This window comes from Peromyscus californicus, unplaced genomic scaffold (assembly GCF_007827085.1).
Source record: "Peromyscus californicus insignis strain IS unplaced genomic scaffold, ASM782708v3 Scaffold_6__1_contigs__length_162567912, whole genome shotgun sequence".
Lineage (NCBI taxonomy): Eukaryota > Metazoa > Chordata > Mammalia > Rodentia > Cricetidae > Peromyscus > Peromyscus californicus.
In genome coordinates this window covers 85219080-85240943 of record NW_026294584.1, presented here as the reverse complement: position 1 = coordinate 85240943, position 21864 = coordinate 85219080, and the positions used below count along the sequence as shown (strand labels likewise).

Below are 21864 nucleotides of genomic sequence, written 5' to 3'. Positions count from 1 at the left end.
TACCCAGCAAAACTTTCAATCACCATAGATGGAGTGAACAAGACATTCCATGACAAAGCCAGATTTAAACAATACTTATCCACAAACCCAGCCCTACAGAAAGCACTAGAAGGAAAATTCCAACCTAAGGAAGTCAGATACACCCTCGAAAACACAGGCAACAGATAAAGCCACAGCAGTAAACCCCAACGTATAGAAGTACCCACACATCACCACCAAAAAATAACAGGAATGAACAATCACTGGTCATTAATTTCCCTCAATATCAATGGACTTAATTCACCTATAAAAAGACATAGGCTTACAGAATGGATACGAAAGCAGGACCCATCTTTCTGCTGCATACAAGAAACACATCTCAAATTCAAAGATAGACACTACCTAAAAATAAAAGGCTGGGAAAAGACTTTCCAATCAAACGGTCTTAAGAAACAAGCGGGTGTAGCCATCCTGATATCCAGCAAAATAGACTTCAAACTAAAATCAATCAAAAGAGATCAAGAAGGGCATTACATACTCATCACAGGAAAGATCCACCAAGATGAAGTCTCAATTCTGAATATTTATGCCCCAAACACAAGAGCACCCACATATGTAAAAGAAACATTACTAAAGCTTAAATCACATATAAAACCCCACACATTAATAGTGGGAGACCTCAACACCCCACTTTCACCACTGGACAGATCTCCCAAATTGAAACTTAACAGAGAAATAAAGGACTTAACTGATGTCATGACTCAAATGGACTTAATCGATATCTACAGAACATTCCATCCTAACAAAAAAGAATATACCTTCTTCTCAGCACCCCATGGAACCTTCTCTAAAATTGACCACATACTTGGCCACAAAACAAATCTAAACAGATACAAAACAATTGGAATAACCTCCTGTGTTCTATCAGACCACCATGGTCTAAAGTTGGATTTCAACAACAACAAAAACTACAGAAAACCTGCAATCTCATGGAAACTGAATAATACCCAACTGAATCACCAATGGGTTAAGGAAGAAATAAAGAAAGAAATTAAAGACTTCCTAGAGATCAATGAAAATGAAGACACCACATATCCAAATTTATGGGACACTATGAAAGCAGTACTAAGAGGGAAATTCATAGCACTAAATGCCCACATAAATAAGTTGGAGAAATCTCACACTAGAGACTTAACAACATACCTGAAAGCTCTAGAACAAGAAGAAGCACAGTCTCCCAGGAAAAATAGACGCCAGGAAATTATCAAAGTGAGAGCTGAAATCAATAAAATAGAAACAAAGAGAACAATACAAAAAATTAATGAAACAAAGAGTTGGTTCTTTGAGAAAATCAACAAGATAGACAAGCCCTTATCCAAACTAACCAAAAGACAGAGAGAGAGCATCCAAATCAACAAAATCAGAAATGAAAAGGGGGACATAACAACAGACATTGAGGAAATCCAGAGAATCATCAGGTCATACTTCAAAAACCTCTATTCGACAAAACTGGAAAACCTAAAAGAAATGGATAACTTTCTGGATAGGTACAACATACCTAAGTTAAATCAAGACCAGATAAACTATTTAAATAGTCCAATAACCCCTAATGAAATAGAAACAGTCATTAAAAGTCTCCCAACCAAAAAAAGCCCAGGACCAGATGGTTTCAGCGCAGAATTCTACCAGATCTTCAAAGAAGAGTTAATACCAATACTCTCTAAATTGTTCCACACAATAGAAACAGAAGGATCATTACCAAACTCCTTCTACGAGGCTACAATTACCCTAATTCCTAAACCAAACAAGGATACAACAAAGAAAGAGAACTACAGACCGATCTCCCTCATGAACATTGATGCAAAAATACTCAATAAAATACTGGCAAACAGACTCCAAGAACACATCAAAACAATTATCCACCATGATCAAGTAGGATTCATTCCAGGGATGCAAGGGTGGTTCAACATACGAAAGTCCGTCAATGTAATACACCATATAAACAAACTCAAAGAAAAAAACCATATGATCATCTCACTGGATGCAGAAAAGGCATTTGACAAAATCCAACACCCCTTCATGATAAAGGTATTGGAGCGATCAGGAATACAGGGAACATACCTAAACATAATAAAGGCAATTTACAGCAAGCCAACAGCCAACATCAAATTAAATGGAGAGAAACTCAAAGCAATCCCACTAAAATCAGGAACGAGGCAAGGCTGTCCACTCTCCCCATACTTATTCAATATAGTACTTGAAGTTCTAGCCAGAGCAATAAGACAACATAAGGAGATTAAGGGGATACAAATTGGAAAGGAAGAAGTCAAGCTTTCCCTATTTGCAGATGACATGATAGTATACTTGAGCGACCCCAAAGATTCCACCAAGGAACTGATACAGCTTATAAACACCTTCAGCAACATAGCAGGATACAAGATCAACTCAAAAAAATCAGTAGCCCTCCTATATACAATGGACAAAGAAGCGGAGAAGGAAATCAGAGATACATCACCCTTTACTATAGCCACAAATGACATAAAATACCTTGGGGTAACACTAACCAAGCAAGTGAAGGACCTATATGACAAGAACTTTAAGTCCCTGAAAAAAGAAATTGAAGAAGATGTCAGAAAATGGAAAGATCTCCCATGCTCATGGATAGGCAGGACTAACATAGTAAAAATGGCAATCTTACCAAAAGCAATCTACAGATTCAATGCAATCCCCATCAAAATACCAACACAATTCTTCACAGACCTGGAAAAAATAATACTCAACTTCATATGGAAAAACAAAAAACCCAGGATAGCCAAAGGAATCCTGTACAATAACACAACTTCTGGAGGCATCACGATCCCTGACTTCAAGCTCTACTATAGAGCTACAGTAATAAAAACAGCTTGGTACTGGCATAAAAACCGACATGTGGACCAATGGAATCGAATTGAAGACCCTGACATTAATCCGCACACCTATGAACATATAATTTTTGACAAAGAAGCCAAAAGTGCACAATGGAAAAAAGAAAGCATCTTCAACAAATGGTGCTGGCAAAACTGGATATCAACATGTAGAAGGCTGCAAATAGATCCATATCTATCACCGTGCACAAAACTTAAGTCCAAGTGGATCAAGGACCTCAACATAAATCCAGCTACTCTGAACCTGCTAGAAGAGAAAGTAGGAAGTAGTCTTGAACGCATTGGTATAGGAGACTACTTCCTAAATAGAACACCAGTAGCACAGACTCTGAGACAAACAATCAATCAATGGGACCTCTTGAAACTGAGAAGCTTTTGTAGAGCAAAGGATACGGTCAACAAGGCAAAGCGACAGCCTACAGAATGGGAAAAGATCTTCACCAACACCACATCTGACAGAGGACTGATATCCAGAATATATAAGGAATTCAAGAAATTAGACATCAAAATGCCCAACAGTCCAATTAAGAAATGGGCTATAGAACTAAACAGAGAATTCTCAACAGAGGAAACTCAAATGGCCGAAAGACATTTAAGGAACTGCTCAACATCCCTAATCATCAGGGAAATGCAAATCAAAACAACTCTGAGATACCACCTTACGCCTGTCAGAATGGCTAAGATCAAAAACACTGAAGACACCTTATGCTGGAGAGGATGTGGAGCTAGGGGAACTCTCCTCCACTGCTGGTGGGAATGCAAGCTTGTACAACCACTTTGGAAATCAATATGGCGCTTTCTTAGAAAATTGGGAATCCATCTCCCCCAAGATCCAGCTATACCACTCTTGGGCATATACCCAAGAAATGCTCAACCACACCATAAGAGCACTTGTTCAGTTATGTTCATATCAGCATTGTTTGTAATAGCCAGAACATGGAAACAACCCAGATGCCCTTCAACTGAAGAATGGATAAACAAAATGTGGTACATATACACAATGGAATACTACTCAGCAGAGAAAAACAATGGCATCATGAGGTTTGCAGACAAATGGATGGATCTAGAAAAAATCATCCTGAGTGAGGTAACCCAGACTCAGAAAGACAAACATGGTATGTACTCACTCATAGCAGAATACTAGACATGAAACAAGGATGACTTGTCTGCTACTCACATCACCAGGGAGGCTACCTGGAAAACAGGACCCCAAGAAAGACACAGGGATCACCCAATGACAGAGAAATGGAATGAGATCTACATGAACAGCCTGGACATGAGTGGGGGTAATGAAAGGCGAGGGTTGAGGGAAAGAGAGCTTGGGGGAGCGGGAGATCCCAGCTGGATCAACAACAGAGAGGGAGAATAAGGAATAGGAGACCATGGTAAATAAAGACCACATGAGAATAGGAAGAAGCAAAGTGCTAGAGAGGCCCACAGAAATCCACAAAGATACCCACACAACAGACTGCTGGCAGTGGTCGAGAGACAGCCCGAACTGACCTACTCTGGTGATGGGATGGCCAAACACCCTAATTGTTGTGCTAGAAACCTCATCCAACTACTGAGGAATCTGGATGCAGAGATCCATGACTAGGCCCCGGGTGGATCTCTGGGAGTCCAATTAGCGAGAATGAGGAGGGTTTATATGAGCGAGAATTGTTGAGACCAAGGTTGGATAAAGCACAGGGACAAATAGCCAAATGAATGGAAACACATGAACTATGAACCAATGGCTGAGGGGTCCCTACTGGATCAGGCCCTCTGAACGGATGAGACAGTTGATTGGCTTGATCTGTTTGGGAGGCACCCAGGCAGTGGGACCAGATCTTGTGCTCATTGCATGAGTTGGCTGTTTGAAACCTGGGGCCTATGCAGGATTGTTTGGCTCGGCCTGGGAGGAGGGGACTAGACCTACCTGGACTGAGTCTACCAGGTTGACCTCAGTCTGTGGGGAAGGCTTTGCCCTGGAGGAGATGGGAATGGGGGGGGGGTTGGGGGGAAGGTGAGGGGGACGGGAGGGGGGAGAACAAGGGAATCCGTGGCTGATATGTAGAACTGAATTGTATTGCAAAATAAATTAATAAAAAAAAAATTTATAAAGCCAAAAAAAAAAAAAAAAGATGTCAAAAATATGCTCATAAAATGATGAATTACCACAAAAGATACAAACAAAAAATTCAGTCAGTCAAGGATGTAGGGAGTAAGGCTAGTGACAGGTAGGCAAACATAAACAAGGTGGATAAAACAATCAGCAATATGGCAGAATAACTGAAAAATGGAAAAAACCACAATTGAAATGTTAAATTAAAATTTTAATGTATCAAATACCACATTCAGTAAAGGGACACTAGCCCACTTGAGCATATGACTCTGGCAGGCCTTCTCATTCTCCTCAATTGCCTCTGCTGTGCTAAAACCATTAGATTACATTCCTGAAGCTAGCCACCAAGGTCTATTTACTTATTTGGCCAATCTCTCCTCCTGAGGCTGACTACCAAGGTCCAGCTGTCAAAGTATCAAAATTCAGCAACCAAAAGCCTCCATTGGCTCAACTAATTAACATGAGATTAAGCACCTTATCCTAACACTGGGTTATAAAACTATTATTTTCCTATGTTTATGTCTGTCTCTCTATACAGAGGCAGTTCTTTTTCCCTCCAGGACAAATACCCCTCTCCCCTTTTTCTCATTACATTCCCCTTCTCCCTTATCCTCTATCCCCTGTCTTTTTCTGTTGTTACCTGCTCTATCTCCCTCTGGCACAAATAAATCTCCTTTGTGTTGAGAAATTGGTCTTTGGGGTCCTGAGTTGATCCTTTTCCTTTCACACAGAACAAAGAAATCACCATAAGGCTCAGTAAAATGGAAGAAGGACTATCCTGGATCAAGGTAGAAATTGAAGAAACATAGCATTGAAATATCATTGGTTAAAAATTATCATAACTATAATATCAAAGAATTCTAGCTTGCAATGAAGAGACCAATACCAAGAATCATAAGATATAGAAGAGCTGAGATAGAAACTAAAGACATAGGGAACATACTGAAATAAGGAGAACAGAAAAATTCATATCTACAAAAAAATTGGCAAATACAAAAGGCATTTAGTTCTCCAAAAAGATATCACCAGAGAAGAACCTCTCTACATCATAGATTGTGACTATTATGTAAAAAAACACAAAGAAAAGAATCAACATCAAAAGGTATAATGGGAAAACGCCAAGTCGATTCCAAAGGCAATCATATCAGAATGACATCTGAACTCCCATCCAAAACCTTAAAGACCATAAACGCATGAAACAATATATTTCAGACTCTGATAGTAGGTAATTGTAATAAGTTAGCTATATCCAGCAAAATTGTATTTTTAATTGAGGGAGAAATATGGACATTACAAGACAATCACAAACTAAGGTATTTCGTGACCATGAAGACAGCACTGCGGAAGATACTATAAAATACTATGCACATAGGAGAAAGAGTGTTTCAATCATGAGAGCACAGACAAAATATTAATATCATGAGAGCAACAGATAACTATGGCTATCAGGAAAGGAGAACTAAGGCTATCAGTATGTCCTATGCTTTAAGCCAGAAATGCTAAAATAGTTGAGGAGTTGGGGAAAAGGAAATAAACAACAATCTAATACACCAAGAACCTCTCCCAAATTATAGAAATTAATGAACACTAATTAATAATCTATTTGACCCCAACACATATTGTTGGACTACGTTAAAAACTTTACCCAACTGTCTGTTTTTCAAAGAAACACAGCAACTGGTAATGACACACATGTGCTGAGAGTCAAATGGTGGATGTGTATCTACCAAGAGAATGGGGACCCAAAACTAAGCTGGCACAGCTCTGCTGTTACATTTTACATTAGAATCTGAACAAGGCTGAATCAAATAGATAAGGATAGCCATAAAGGAAGTGAGTCATCAAAAGTACATAACAATTTCAAATGTATACACATCAATTTTGGAGCTCCAGTTTTATAAAACAAAGCTGGATTGATGCCGGGAGGCCCTACTGATCAGAGGTTGCAGTCTACGAAGGCCGGACAGCCCTCTCCGAGCTTGGCAACATGGAAGACTTCCTTTCCCCAACCCCCTCTCTTGTGGAAGGCACCCTGTTCTCTACATGACTTTATTTGAAGACTGTTTCTTGGCCTGGGTGCCTGACTTATCTCTAGTATGACCCTTGATACAGTTCCCTGCAGAAGTTTTCTGCCTATTGCCTAAATGGTAATTAGACATTGTACAAGGAGCTTTTTGACAGGCCTGTTCTTCCGTAGATGATAACCAAGACTTGTACTAGGAGCTTTATGATAGGATCATGTTGTTTAATGCAAATTAGGTGATGCCTTAGCCACTTCCCATCCTTAACATCTCCCCTCACTCTGGAATAAAGTGGAGCTGCCTCCCAGAAGGCCATTTCTGTCATTTTCACAGGCCATCTAAAGCTCTTTTGCCATTTCTGTCCCTTTGTCCTTGTGGACTGATGGCCAATGAACTGCAAGAAAAAAGGGGGTCCCACAGATAGAATCGACACAAAAGGTCAGATTTGTCCTGATACAATAGCAGAGGGTAATTTCAACACACTGTTCTCTTCTTTAGATTCACAATGAAAACCACCAAAGAAACTTTAGAATTAAACTGCATGAGAAATGAATGGCTACCATGACATCTAAAATATATCCTAGCTATCATGTATACATGTATATTATCTATCATTCTTAGCATCCCATCAACCTTCTAAAAATAGACTTCATTTTAAGCTGCAATGTAAGTCTTAAAATAGTAAGAGAATCTAGATGAAACTAGAAACCAGTACAGAGAGAAATTACACGGTCCAAATAATTCACTGGAGACTGCACAGTAGCCTCCTGAATTACCACTGATTACTGAAGAAGTCAGGGAGAAAAACAAACAATCCCTAGAATCAAATGAAAATGACAGCACTGCTTCCCTGAATCTTTGGGAGGCAGCTGTGTGATGCCTGGAGGGAAGTTCATGGCTTTGCATGCCTACATTAAAACCAGAAAGACCTCAAATAAATGACCAAATTCAGAGAGATCTCAAATAAGCACCTAAAGATTTGATTTTGAATAAACGGTTGGGCAATAGCATGCAAACTAGCCTAGAGAAAAAGAAAGATATCTAAACTAATAAAATCAGAGATAGAAGAGAGAGGCTTGCAACAGATTCACATAAAATCCAGATGATCACTAAGGAGTATTGAGGAATCTTATACTTCCCCCAAACTGGAAAATCTAGAAGAAATAGGTATATTCTACACACTACTGCTATAAAATTATATCGAAAGAATATCAGTAATTCCAACAGAACCATAGCAAGCAACACTGTTGAAGCACCCATAAAATGTCTATCAAAAGCGCTTAAGACAGAACTTGGTGACATAAAGAATGTCCATTACATTACTGTAAAGAAGGTGGAAGCTGAAATAGATGTTCTTAAACATGAAAATGCTAAGTTAGATCACAAGAAGAATGACAAGGAGGATCAGAACCTCCAGTCCATAGAATTCCAGGTAGAGCAGGTACATGCTAAAGCACAGCTGGCAAGACTCGACTAAGAACTGGGAGAAAAAGTGAGAGAGATACAAGACCTGTTGAAAACTGTGGAGAGGCTGCAGAAGGAGAGAAGAATGATGGTGTCCAGGCATAGCCCCAGGGTCAGAGAGGAACCTTCTGCCAAAAGGCTGAAGGAAGAAGTTTGGCACCCAAATAGAGGAAATGCAATCTCTTTCCCTGGAACCCTACATGCCAAACTGTACATACTGTTACTAATTCCTATATTTCAGAGTTTTTATGGGAACACTACCAACTGCAAAATGATCTAGACAGATTGATTTCATAGAGAAATATGCTGAGGGTGGAATCTGAAGTATCAATACAGCAATTTGAAAACTCCAAAAAAAGGGTCAAGGACAACACAGCAACATGTATTGAGCCCCTCAAAGCATCTCATCAGAGAGAAAATACCTTAGAAAATTCCCCTTCTGAAGCAGCCAAACTGAATCACAAAGTCACAACTCAAGAAGTACTTATAAATAATTTCCAAGGACAAGTTCATGATTTGCAGGGTTAACAAGAATCCGTGCATTTCTCAAGTTTGAGAAGAAATCCTAAAGGACATGTCACAAAACTCTCAGGAGAGTTGAAGGATGATAATGAAAACTATACAGCAGAGATGAAACATTTCATGAGTTTAGAAAGGGTGGTCAGGCAGATGGAGATGGAACATAAGCAGAGAGAGCAGATACTCTAGCAAATATTACAGCAAGTGGTGTATTCTACCAAGTGGTGGAAACTAGGCACAGCAAGGGAGCTGAGAAATGGAAGAGACTTTCACAGTTAAAGAATCGGAATCTGGGTAAGTTCTGCACAAAATTAGACTTTATGGTAGATATTCTGTGGGAGCTGCATCAGCAGAGGTTAGATGTGCCAGTTGCTCTTGCAGATGAAGTAAATACAGAAAGATTTTTAGTTGGACCTCTGAAAGGTGCGACCTCATTGGAAAATAGATGGAAATGTGCCACTGTTGGGACAGCTTTTGAAAAATAAGGATCCACTTAAGCCATAGGTGAACACCACCAGAATAACATGTCAGAACTAATTGCCCTCAACATACAAGAAAAAGAACATACATGATGGTGTATTTTACCAAAAGCCATTAACTAATCATATTTGAGATGACTTATGAGAAGGCTCCATAATGTCCCATGACCATTATTTGCAAGGTTTACTGCAAAAAGGGCTCCTAGGCTACAGTGGAAGAAAAGAATTGGTCATCCTCAGCCACATTTCATAAACTAGATGTGTGCTTTTCATCTTCTGTATGTCAGAAAATCAGCTCTTTCTAATAAAATGGGTAGAGGAATGTGGTCCTCATAGTGGGAATAATCTCTTTGACTGACAGCTGAGCTATAGAGCTTCCTCAGTAATTTCAATGTCTATTGTAATTTCTTCTGTACAAGGAAACAGCAAGTTCTCTTGGGCGTTTTGGTCCTGATATAATGTGACAGGTAATGGCGTTGGTAAATACATTTCTTAATGTAGGCCAGGTCTAAAAACAACAGTCCTAATTATTGGCAGCTCTAAAGTTGTAAGTCATATAAGAAGTTTACCATTTCTGTTCAAAAAGGATTATTATGTCCAATATAAAAATAGAAATATGTGCCGGGCGGTGGTGGCGCACGCCTTTAATCCCAGCACTCGGGAGGCAGAGCCAGGCGGATCTCTGTGAGTTCGAGGCCAGCCTGGGCTACCAAGTGAGTTCCAGGACAGGCGCAAAGCTACACAGAGAAACCCTGTCTCGAAAAACCAAAAAAAAAAAAAAAAAATAGAAATATGCATAAAATAGCTAGTATATTTTACAATCCCATTTTTAAAAGTAGATAAATGCATGAGATAGTGGTAAATCGAAGCTGTGGCCTGTTTTCAAGTGTCTCTCCTAGTCTGTCTTCTAGCCCCCCTTTCTGGAGAGGGAGTTGTCTGTGGAGATTCATTTGCTGTCTGCACTGTGCGCTCCTGGTCATCCACGTGGAAGAGGCAGATGATGTGAGGACACTTGGTCCTCTTAGTACCAACAGCATGATAAGAGCTGCATAGTAAATTTTAATTTTTAGCCACTTTAAAATGTAAAAAGAAACTGTATGTAAGTCTTTAGAATATATTTTACATTAATAGCACATTTTGATTTGGACTATATTCCAACTGCACATGCTAGTAAATGCAATTCAAAGTTAATACTTGCAATGTAGAACTTTTCATAAGGGACAGGGGAGTGAGTCTTAGTGAACTCATGAGCAAAGCACCTGTTCAATATGAGAAGTGTAATTATTGTCTTAATGCCAACATTTTGTAATGTATTTTCTTTCTAATAGGGGAGTAAAAAGCATTATTGTTTTCATTTTTCTTGTACAATTTTTCAAAGTTATAATACAAATAATTTATTTAAAATTAACTGAAGCAAAGGACTTATGGATGCTTTGCAGAATCCTGAGAGACTTTCAGTGAAGAGCTGACATTAACACTCCTAGAACTGTTCCATGCCTTAGAAAAAGAAGGAACATCATCAGACTCTTTGTATGGAGCCAGCATTACCCAGATGACAAAAAAAAAAAAAGAAAGATAAAGGGGAAAAGCCAGAGAGGAGAGACCAATTCCCCTGATTAACATAAGGACCCCATAATTCTCACAATTGAAATCTAAGAACACATGAAGAGGCAAGTTGGTTTCTATTCAGGGATGAAATATTGGCTGAAACCCAAAAACGCTACCTGCAGTTCAGCACAAAGTGCTTAAGAAGCTGAAATTTTGTCATTATCTTGATTAGTGCAGAAAATTCATTTAAACTCAGGATAAAATCCCTGAATAAACTAGGAGTAGAAGGATCATTCTTGAACATAATTATGAATATAGGGCACAGTTGGTGGCATGGGCAGCCCTGTCTGGAAGAAAGCAGAATATTGGTTTCTATTGTCAGCATGGAGACAAACAAAGTCAAATGTTCAATTTCTTTCAATATTGGAGCATGTCTTTATGAAGACAGATGTTTTTGGTTGCACAATAAACTGCCCTTTAGCCAGATCATTTTTATTGAAAACATTAAACAGAGCCCCAAACAGTGCACAGACAGCTGATGGCTCACACTGTTCTGTGAATGACATGGAGACACAGGAGCACTGTTGATGGGTTCTTTGAGGAAGTCTTTGCTGATGTGGAACCAACAGATTGCACAGATGAATGTCTGCAACAACCTGGGAACCCACCTGGTAGGGAACATGTATGTCAAGTTTCTCCCTGAAGAGAATGTTTATAAGGTTGTGAAGGAGTTGAATAAACCTTGATTTTATAGGCAGCCAATCCACACACAGGTGTCCTAGGTGTCTAATTGCAGAAAAGACTAAAAACAAAATTCCAGTTTGAAATGGGAGAGTGCACAAGAGAGGCTTCTGCAACTTCATGTATTGAAGCATCTCCAGAGAGCTAAGGGAGCTGTGTGGTTGCCAGCTCAAGAAGCAGAGATCTAGGTCCCCATCCCTGCGACTGTGCTACTGATACGAGGACCTGGTAGCGGCATAAGAGGTGGAGGAGAAGAGAATGATAGATCTGGGCAATTCTGAGCCAATCTGTTTTTACTGTGTGTCTACTAGCAGTGCTGTAGTTGATTGACAAGTCAGTTCACAATGGTATAAAAAATAGTAAGAATAACAACCAAACAAAGATAGGTTCTTGAAAGAAATTAGTAACGACACAGCACCTGATGCCTCACAGTGTGAGGCAGTTATCTCACTATGTTTAATTAATTCTCCAACTCTTATTTGCTCCATCATTCTAGTGGCTGAAACAAGAACTGAGAACCCATATTTTCTTATTAAAAAGATATATTGTCCCCTAAACTCTTAGTATGGTTATATAATAATTCAGAATAGGTTAGTTCTTTAAATATTAAACTTAAAACTTTTAACTTAAAAACATTTCTTGGAGGTTAAGGACATAAGGAATGAGCTGAAAAAAATCAGTGAAAAATTCTACTTAATAAACTAATAGACAAACACATATCAGTTAATTTAAAGGTTTAAAAACATAATACTGAAGGATAGTAGGATAGTTGACCTTTTAGTAATATATAAGTTAATTTATTATATATATGTTTTCATGAAATGTGTTAATTCCATAGGATATTATTTTTATTATGTAAACAAAATACATGGCAAAGACTCTAAAGTCAGTTCTTTATATAAGCCAATTATAATTAATCAGAACCCTTTACTAAAGCTCTAGTTTTTGCTAATGTCCCTTTAATACAAAGGAAAGAGTGAGGACTGAAGGTCTGAAAGTCATCATCAACCATGAAGAAAGAAAATATGACCATGACTACTTAATCCAGAACTACTATCGCTTGGTCTGGATCCAGGAATCCTGTTAATCAGCCTCTGGCTCAGTAGTCTCAGCCTTGTTTGGGGCAGAGGATCAAATATACCAGTACTGTTTTCCCTATGAAACACGAGGAAGCTGGTGATGCTTTATTTTTCACTCTCTGCAGAATCACCACCAGTTCCTCATGAGGCCAAACCTTGAACAGAAATCCCAGCCAAGTCTGAAGTAATGCTCTTTTCTAACAATCACTCCTCTCTTCTGCAGCCTCTGCATGAGTCATTGACAAGGGTATGTTTGGGTGAAAATTTAAGATATTAGTGAAGTTATACATCTCATTTAAAGTATTTGACTAGTCAGGAGGTCTTCACTCCAGACATTCATGTGTAATGTCATTTACAATACAAGGCGCTTAGCAGAGAACAGTACATTTCTTATAAGTTACAGGAGTTTTCAGGTTTGGATGTGGAATGCCCATCACAGTAGCCATGTGATAAAATACTTGCTTCCCAGGGTGCTGATTTGGGACATGGTAAGACTTTTGAAATTGAAGTCAAGTGTCAAGTCTTTATGCCAGTAATACTGTGTCTATGAAGTGTGATGTAGGACTCTATTGCCTTCCTTTTTCTGTATTGTTTTCTGGTTCTGAGATATGCTGTGGGATGGTCTGTATGTCAAATGTGTTGCTGATTGGTCAATAAATAAATCACTGATTGGCCTGTGGCCAGGCAGGAAGTGTAGGTGGGACAAGGAGGAGAATAAAGCTGGGAAGTAGAAGGCTGAGAGAGGGAGACACTGCCAGCCGCCATCAGGACAAGGAAGATGTAAAGTACCGGTAAGCCACAAGCCACGTGGCAAGGTATAGATTAATAGAAATGGATTAATTTAAGCCTAAGAACAGTTAGCAAGAAGCCTGCCACGACCATACAGTTTAAAACCAATATAAGTGTCTGTGTTTACTTGATCGGGTTTGAGCGGCTTGGGACTGGCGGGTGAGAGAGATTTGTCCTGACTGTGGGCCAGGCAGGAAAACTCTAGCAACAGAGATAAATATCAATTTGCTCTACTATACACTGGTCACCCCAGACTAAAAGCAACATGGTCATTCTATCGTGTTTTGAACATGTCTGGAGGACAAACAGCAACATTAATCACTCAAATGTATTTTCATCCATCACAGTCCACAAATAAAGCTTAAGATGTTTCTAACCTCATCTTAATTCAAAGAAGAGAGATTTAAAGTTTAAAATATTGAAATGTTTTAATTTACATTTCCCTGATAGCGGGGGGGGGGGGGGGGGGGGGGGGGCAAACTGGTTTTCTATACAAATGTTCTTTCTGTAAATGTGAATACAGCACAAGTTGCCTAAGAATACAAAAGGCTTCTAGATGAGAAAAGACATCTTACCCAAAACTGGACCCTTCTTCATGGTACATCACTTACCTGGCATCAACACATGCCAACTCAGAAAATAGTGGCATGATGATTATGATAGTAACCAGTGAGTTTCTGATTGGGCATGTGGACTGATTCACATTATAGCAAATCCCAAGAATTCAGAGACCATGGGTTTTAGGGAGGAACCTGTTACTGTTGATCTGCTAAATGGTCAAGCTGCCAAACTACATTTTAATATCCATTTCCAATACTCATGCTTGTGTTGCTCTCTACTTTGCTCTTTGTACCAAAGCTTCCTTTTGTAGTGGGTAGTGGTTAACGCAGAGACTCATAGCTGATCTAAGTGGCAAGTATTAAAGACTCTTGAGTTCTCAGCTCTGGCTGGATTATCTATATTAATCAACCTCCCACCATCCGAGGATCAGCAAACTTACTGGAAGAGTTGGCAGAAAGAATGTTAGAGCTTGTGGATAAGAAAAGGAGCTGAGAAATACTTAATTCTGGATATAACCTGGCTAGTGAATGTGTTAACTCATAGGAGCTGTGGTTACCTGCATAAGATCAAGCCAGTCAAAATTTCTGTCCAAAGATATATTGACAGTTGATGTCTACTGAGGAAGGGAGAGCCACACTCCTTTGGGAAAAAGCTTCTCATACCCTAGTAGATGTCCACATGGCCATATGAACAGCACTATCCAGAATAAAGGATTTATTATTAATAACAAAAAAGGCATAGAACTGGAAGGGGTGGGGCATGGAGGAGTTGGAGGAAGATAGTGGTGTATGGATATAATCAATATAATATAACATGTCTGGATTTTAAAAGAAAAATATATTATTTTTAAAAAGGATATTGAGCCTTGAGGAACCTGAAGAAACGTAACATAGGACTAGAAATTAAAGTAAAAATTACTTTAATGAAAATACGAACAATGTGGGGCTATTTAGCTGTGCAGGTCCTATTTCAAAAAGTCCGGATTGAAAACTTCTGAGAGAAACTAGCATGCTAATATACGATATCATTCACTTATATTCTTGGTAGGTTTTCAATGCTCATGCCCAGGTGATAAAAACACAACTACCAGAAAGACAGGTGATTCTTGCATTTCCCCCAAACCAAGGGAACTATTATAAATTAAATAAAATAGAAGGAAAAAATAAAACACTGCCAGATAAGGTAGCTCTTGCCTTTAATCCCCGCACTTGGGAGGCAGTGGCAGGTAAATCTCTGTGAATTCAACATTAATCTGTTTACATAGTGAGTTCCAGGTCAGCCAGAGCTGCATGCTGACACCCTGTCTCAAAAACATAGCAAAACAAATCGACATTAGGCTAAGGATATTACCCTGTATCTGAATGTCAGATCATTAACAATGTTAAATATTTAAAATTATTTTTATTTTAAATGCCTGAGGAAGGTTTAAATTTTAAGTAATTGTCTAAGTAAAAAATATTGAATCAAAAAATTCTATGAGAAATATTAGCAAAGACATCATTTTTAGTAAGGAAATTATTTAATTTTAAGATATATAGGGGACACAAATGCTCAGGAGTTTAAATTTTTCTGTTTTGGTGTTTCCTTCCTTTTTCCAGCAAATCTTTTACAAATCACTAGTTGAGATGTCTTAGAGAAAATATACCTTAGTGACAGAGCTTCAGTGAAAAGCAAAGGCAGGAGGTTTTTGCTTAGACCTAGAAGGCTGTGGGAGGAAACTCCATTCCTTCCTGACAGTAATAGGTTACAACATCACCAGCTTCAGCAGGATGGATGGTGAGGGTGAAGTCTAAAGCCTCATTGCGACTGAACCTGGCAGGAATCCTAGATGCTAGATGGAATTCATTATAGATTAGACATTTGGAGGACTGTCCTGGTTTCTGTTGATACCAGCGCTAAATATTTATGCCAAATTTATTGACACTGTCACTAAACTTGAGAGAAATGGTGGCCTTTTGTTACAGAGACACAACCAAGGAAAGTGGAGACTGGGTCAGTACAGTATGCCCAGTGGTTCCTAGAATAATAAACACACAAAACTACTGTTGCAGATATACCAAAATCATCTCAGTTTGCAACATGTGACACCTGTAACAATAATCCCAAGCATCACTCTGAGCTAGTAGAAAACAGAAGGGAACCTTGGAAAGGGAAAAACAATTACAAATGCTATAATTCCAATGATCAAGATCCCAGAGGCATGAAAAACAGTCATGGCTAGAGTAAATACTCCTAACACTTCCCTACATCCTCTCCCCTGATATCCAGAGCACCAGTATTCATAGCTGACTTCACCTCTGAGAGCTGGACTAGATCTGTCAGTATTAAGACACTGACAAGCTACACTTAAAGATGCTTTGAACAGCCTTGCCCATTGGCTATTGATGCAACAGGCAAAGCATCTCAGTAAAGCTAGTGGTCAGAGGGACACCTACTCTTGTTTCAGTGGTAGTTTGGGTTGAAAAACCATTCACAGAGCAGCTCAAGCACATCCTAAGGGATTTTGTGACTGCCCTGTTGAATCTTCACCTCATGTCTTTAAAATAATTTTATACAATATATTTTGATCATTTTTTCCCTCCCCCAACTCGTTTCAGATTCTTCCTACCCCCCACCCACCTGACTACAGTCTCCCCACCCCTCCCCTTTTCTCTCTTCTCTCTATCAAAAATAAAACAAAAAGAAAAATAATAGTAAAATAAAAAGAAGTGCTGAAAAGTTTTTCTTTCTTAAAGAATATGAGAATTTTGGGATCACTTTGAAATCCCAACAATATCAAATTTTATAATCAATAGTGCATTTCACATTGTGATCCTTAGCAAGAAGAGAATGCAACTGGATTTTATACAATAGTAAAAGGATATACTTCCTCTTGGTTTCAAAGGAAATTTATACCACTAAGTGGCCTTCAAGTCAAATCTATAAAAGTTACCAGGGTAAGCCCTTGAGAGACATGAGCGTGGAATGTAGATCATTCTGAATTAGTGGGGTATCCCTGTACACAAGTCCAAAATTCAATGCTGGGCTAACAAGATACTGTGAAGAGAATAGAAACATAATACTGAGTACTCTTTTATCATTTTTTTCCATTTGAAAATTTTATAATCTCATTTCACTTTCCAGTTAAGTAATATTACACTGTGTATATCTACATTTTCACTGGCCATTCCTTATTTGGTAGGCATTTAGTTTGATTCAATTTCCTAGCTATTGTCAACAGAGCAGCAGAGAACATGAATGTGCATGTAACTTTGTAGTAAGATATAAAGTCCTTTGGGTGTATACCCAGAAGTGGTATAGCTGAGCCATGTGGTAGATCTATTTCTAGTATTTTAGAAACATCCAGACTGATATCCAGAGTGGTTGCACTAGATTTCCTCCCACCAACCAGTGTACAAATGTTCCCCTTCCCCCAAGGCCACTCCACCATTTGTTTCCCTTTTTATTTCTGATGATGGCCGTTCTGACTGGAGTAAGTGTTGCTCTGATTGGTTGATAAATAAAGCTGCATTGGCTGATCACAAGGCATCTTAGAGGCAGGTGGGAAATTGAGGTAGATTTACAGGAAGAAGAGAGGCAGAGGGGGAAGAGACACCAGCACTGCTAGGAGAAGCAAGATGTGAAAATACTGGGAAGCCACAGCCATGTGGCAACTTATAGATAAATAGAAATGAGTTAAGTTATAAGAGCTAGCTAGTAAGAAGCCTGCCATAGGCCATGCAATTGGTAATATAAGCCTCTGAGTGATTATTTTATAAGTGGCTGCAGGACTGCAGGCTGAGCAGGACAGGGAAAACTTACAATTACACTTTCCCTTTGGTTGCAACAACATTGAGCGCTCCTTATGCAATTTCTCTGCCCTCTCATTGATGTGGCCTCTGACCATTCTCTGTGTTGCTGGACTGCATATGCTGAGTTTTATTGAGGAAAAGAATCTTAGAGCCCCCTTCCAAGAAGCTATTAGCATTTGTGCTCCAGGAGGAGATATAACTTGTATCATATTATTTAACTTTACGTTTCATTTTACCAGTGCATGGCGAGGATGAAGTATAATGTAGTTATTTCTGTCTAACTGGGAGTAAAGAGGATTGAAAGGGGCTGACTCTGACATTTCAAATTAAGTACTACTCTTTGCTCTATTAATTTTCAAAAGACAGACTTCTCCATGCCAGTTGAATTCTTTAGTGCATACACTGTACACAGGGCTGGTGTTTGAGGAAGTTGAAATTGCATCTTTCGAATGAATTCACTAGAGCTTCCAGCCTCTGAAAGGAGGGTGATCTTCTTTGAGCACCACTGATATCTCAATGCACTTTTTACATACACACACACAGATACAGATAGGTAGATACACACACAGACATACACAGACAGACAGACAGACACACACACACACAAACACACACACACACAACACACACACACACACACAGAGAGAGAGAGAGAGAGAGAGAGAGAGAGAGAGAGAGAGAGAGAGAGAGAGAGAGAGAGAGACAGCAGAACTTTGCACATTAACTGCTGATTTTAATGAGTGAACGTTAGTTTGTGAGATGGGGTATGAGATAGTTGAAATAGCATATGTTTGGTGGAGTCCCTAGAGCTTCTGGCTTCTGAGAGAAGGATGATCCTGTGCAAAACTGATGTCCATCCACCCAATGAACACTTTGACACATACACACACACACACACGCCCCCACACAGAGAGGTGTGTGCACATGTGCATGCACATGCAAATAGACAGACAGACAGGCTGGCAGGCAGACAGACAGACACACAGATGACAGAATCTTGCACATTAACTGTGGATTTTGCTGACTAAAGTTCAGTATGTACAACTGATTTTTCCCTCTCAATATCTTGCTAAGAGATTATGTATTTCACAAAGATGCTGATGTGTAGAACCTGAAAATATATGACAATAAATTCAGTCAGATATAAGTGACAGGTGAATTATTTTGAACTTTAGTACTTTAAAAGTTTTACATGATTGTTAAGTTTTTCCATGAGAATGTCAAGTAGTATGCCTTGGGACTTTTTCAGTTGATTCTTTATACTCTTAAGCACTAAGTTAGGGTTTGAAGTCAAAGGCTTTGAATTTACTGATTTAAAAATAATTCATACATTAGTCATATAACCTTCGCAGTTTGGGGGCATGTCTTGTGGAAGGAGAATTTGGGTTCCTCAATTCAAACTTACAATAATGTTAAGGACAAAACTAATGGAAATTGGGAGCCAAGTGCTCCCCACTCTGAGTAGGACCCAGTGGGTGACTTGTCTGTCTTCAAGTAAGGCTTGTGGGTCCAATATTGGATTTTAGACTAGTAGATGGAGAGCATATATTTGTTCACATAGAATCAAATTCATTTATTAGTTCATGTTTCCAGCCTACATCTGCATTCCATGTTCATGATTCTCATGCTCTTAGCTCCTGGTGACATTTGTTGATCTTGCTTAGTGGCCACTTAATGGTGTCAGTTCCCATCCAACCTGAACCAGGCCATCTCCTTTCACAGTTCCACAAAATCTAATTGCTTTCTCTTCCTAGTAATCAATATGTGAAATGCCTTGTTGATTGAAAAATATGTTATTATTGAGAGATCAAAGCATTCTTGAAACACCTCAAATCCTTCATAGTAGAGCACCCACATGAACATATATCACCTCAAAGAGAACATATATCACCTCAAAGAGAATAGGAGGTGAAGATTTGACAAACCAGGTGATAAAATGTCTTCTGATGTGCTTTAGATACTCTAGGAAGGGTTTTACTGATCACAACTCCCAGTGAGTGAAACAAGAGCAGGTATTCTTTTGAACACTCATCCAAGCTTATCTGAGCTGATTTGCATGTTGAATCAACAGCCCATGGTCCAGGCTTCTCAATATACTTAAAGGCAGCTTGTCAGTGCCCCAGGAAGTAGTCTTTAGTCCAGCTATCAGAGATGGGCTCTATTGTTCACCTGCTGTGGATGCTGCTGCTCTGGGTTTCAGGTGAGAGGGTGCAGGGAAGTCTTGGGAGTATACACTATGGCCATCATTGTTTTCAATGCCATGTGACATTTATTATGAGTGTCAGGTTCAATGGTCTTTATATTGGGGTAGGTTCAGTATGTCTGTATTAGCCATGTTTGTGCATTTTATAATTCCAGGATCGAGTGGGGACATTGTATTGACCCAGTCTCCATCTTCTATGGCTGTGTCTCTGGGACAGAAGGCACCATCTCCTGCAAGTCCAGTCAGAGTGTCACTGACCTACTGGATAGTGATGTTATGCATTGGTATCAACAGAAGCCAGGACAGCCTCCCAAACTCTTGATTTATTATGCATCCAATCTAGAGTCTGGGGTGCCTGCCAGGTTCAGTGGTAGTGGATCTGAGACAGATTTCACACTCACCATTAATCCTGTGGAGGCTGACGATATTGCAACTTATTACTGTCAGCAAGGTCTAGAGCTTCCTCCCACAGTGCTCTAGGTCTAAACAAAAACCTCCTTGGTGGCTGCTCACTGAGGCTCCATCTCTCAGATGTTACTTCTTCTCCAGACATTTCAACCATAGATCTCTTTATGGCTTTTTTGAAAAATGAGTGTGCTGGCTAAATTTAAGCCAAGTTGACACAGGATAGAGTCATCTGAGAGGAAGAAGCCCCTGATGTAATGTCTCCACAAAGTTGGGCTGAAGGTAAGTCTGTAGAGCTATTCTTAATTAGTGATTGATGGGGGAGGACCCATCCCTTGTGGTGGTGTCATTCCTAGGCTGGTGGTCCTGCATTCCATAAGAACGTAGGTTGAGTAAGCCAAGGGGAGAAAGCTGGTAATCAGCAACCTTTCATGGCCTCTGCATCAGCCCCTGATTCCAGATTCCCTCTCAGTTTCAGTTCCTATCCTGATATCCTTCAGTGATGGAATATGGATGTGGAAACAAGACATACAAACCTTTTCCTCTCCAAGTTGCTTTGGCCATGTTTTTTCATCATAGCAATAGTAACCCTAACTAGGAAAGAAATTTGTACCAGGAGAGTCAAGCATTACAGTGACAGACCTGACTATGTTGTTTTTACAAAGATTGTCAAAGTGCTTTGGAACTTTGGGCTATAAAAGCCATTGAGTGTTGAAAGCTTAGTGGGTTTTTCTATATCAGCTTAGGAAATAGGAGTGACAAAAACACTGTAGACAACAGATGCCTAGCTTGTAAAGTTTCAGAGGGAAGCAAAGATTGTATTGTGGCATTTGTGTGCATAATCCCTGGTGTCTGGACAGCTGGAGCTAAAGAATCAGCTGTGGTTAACAAGAGACCTGAAATAGTAAAGTAAAATCTTTGTTTCACTGGGGCTGTGGTTGCTGGTTAGCTGGGGCCTAGGAATCAGGTGTGATTAAGAAGAGGCCAGTATCATCAAGGTTAAATCTTCTGGGAAGTGTTTCCTCATGCTTAGCACAAACAAATTGTGTTCAGAAGTGGCCAACATTTTATCTTGTGCTGGTAGCTAAACTTGATCATGTGTAAGAGTCTCCCAAGCTGTACTTGTTCTGAAAGCATTAAGGGATCATGGAAATTAGCTAAGGTGTGTCACTGTGAGAGGTGAGGAGAGGCCATTGTGGAAAGTACAGCTATAGATGTTTTGATTTGCATTTCCCTGATGACTAAGGATGCTGAACA

General features: G+C 39.4%; 2 pseudogenes; both read left to right on the top strand.

The window, feature by feature from the left end:
• Positions 1-11421: 11421 nt before the first annotated feature.
• Positions 11422-11995, top strand: LOC128099657 (splicing factor U2AF 35 kDa subunit-like; annotated as a pseudogene).
• An 8155-nt stretch (positions 11996-20150) lies between these two features.
• LOC128099656 (Ig kappa chain V-III region MOPC 63-like) lies at positions 20151-20682 on the top strand (annotated as a pseudogene).
• The last annotated feature ends 1182 nt before the right edge of the window (positions 20683-21864 follow it).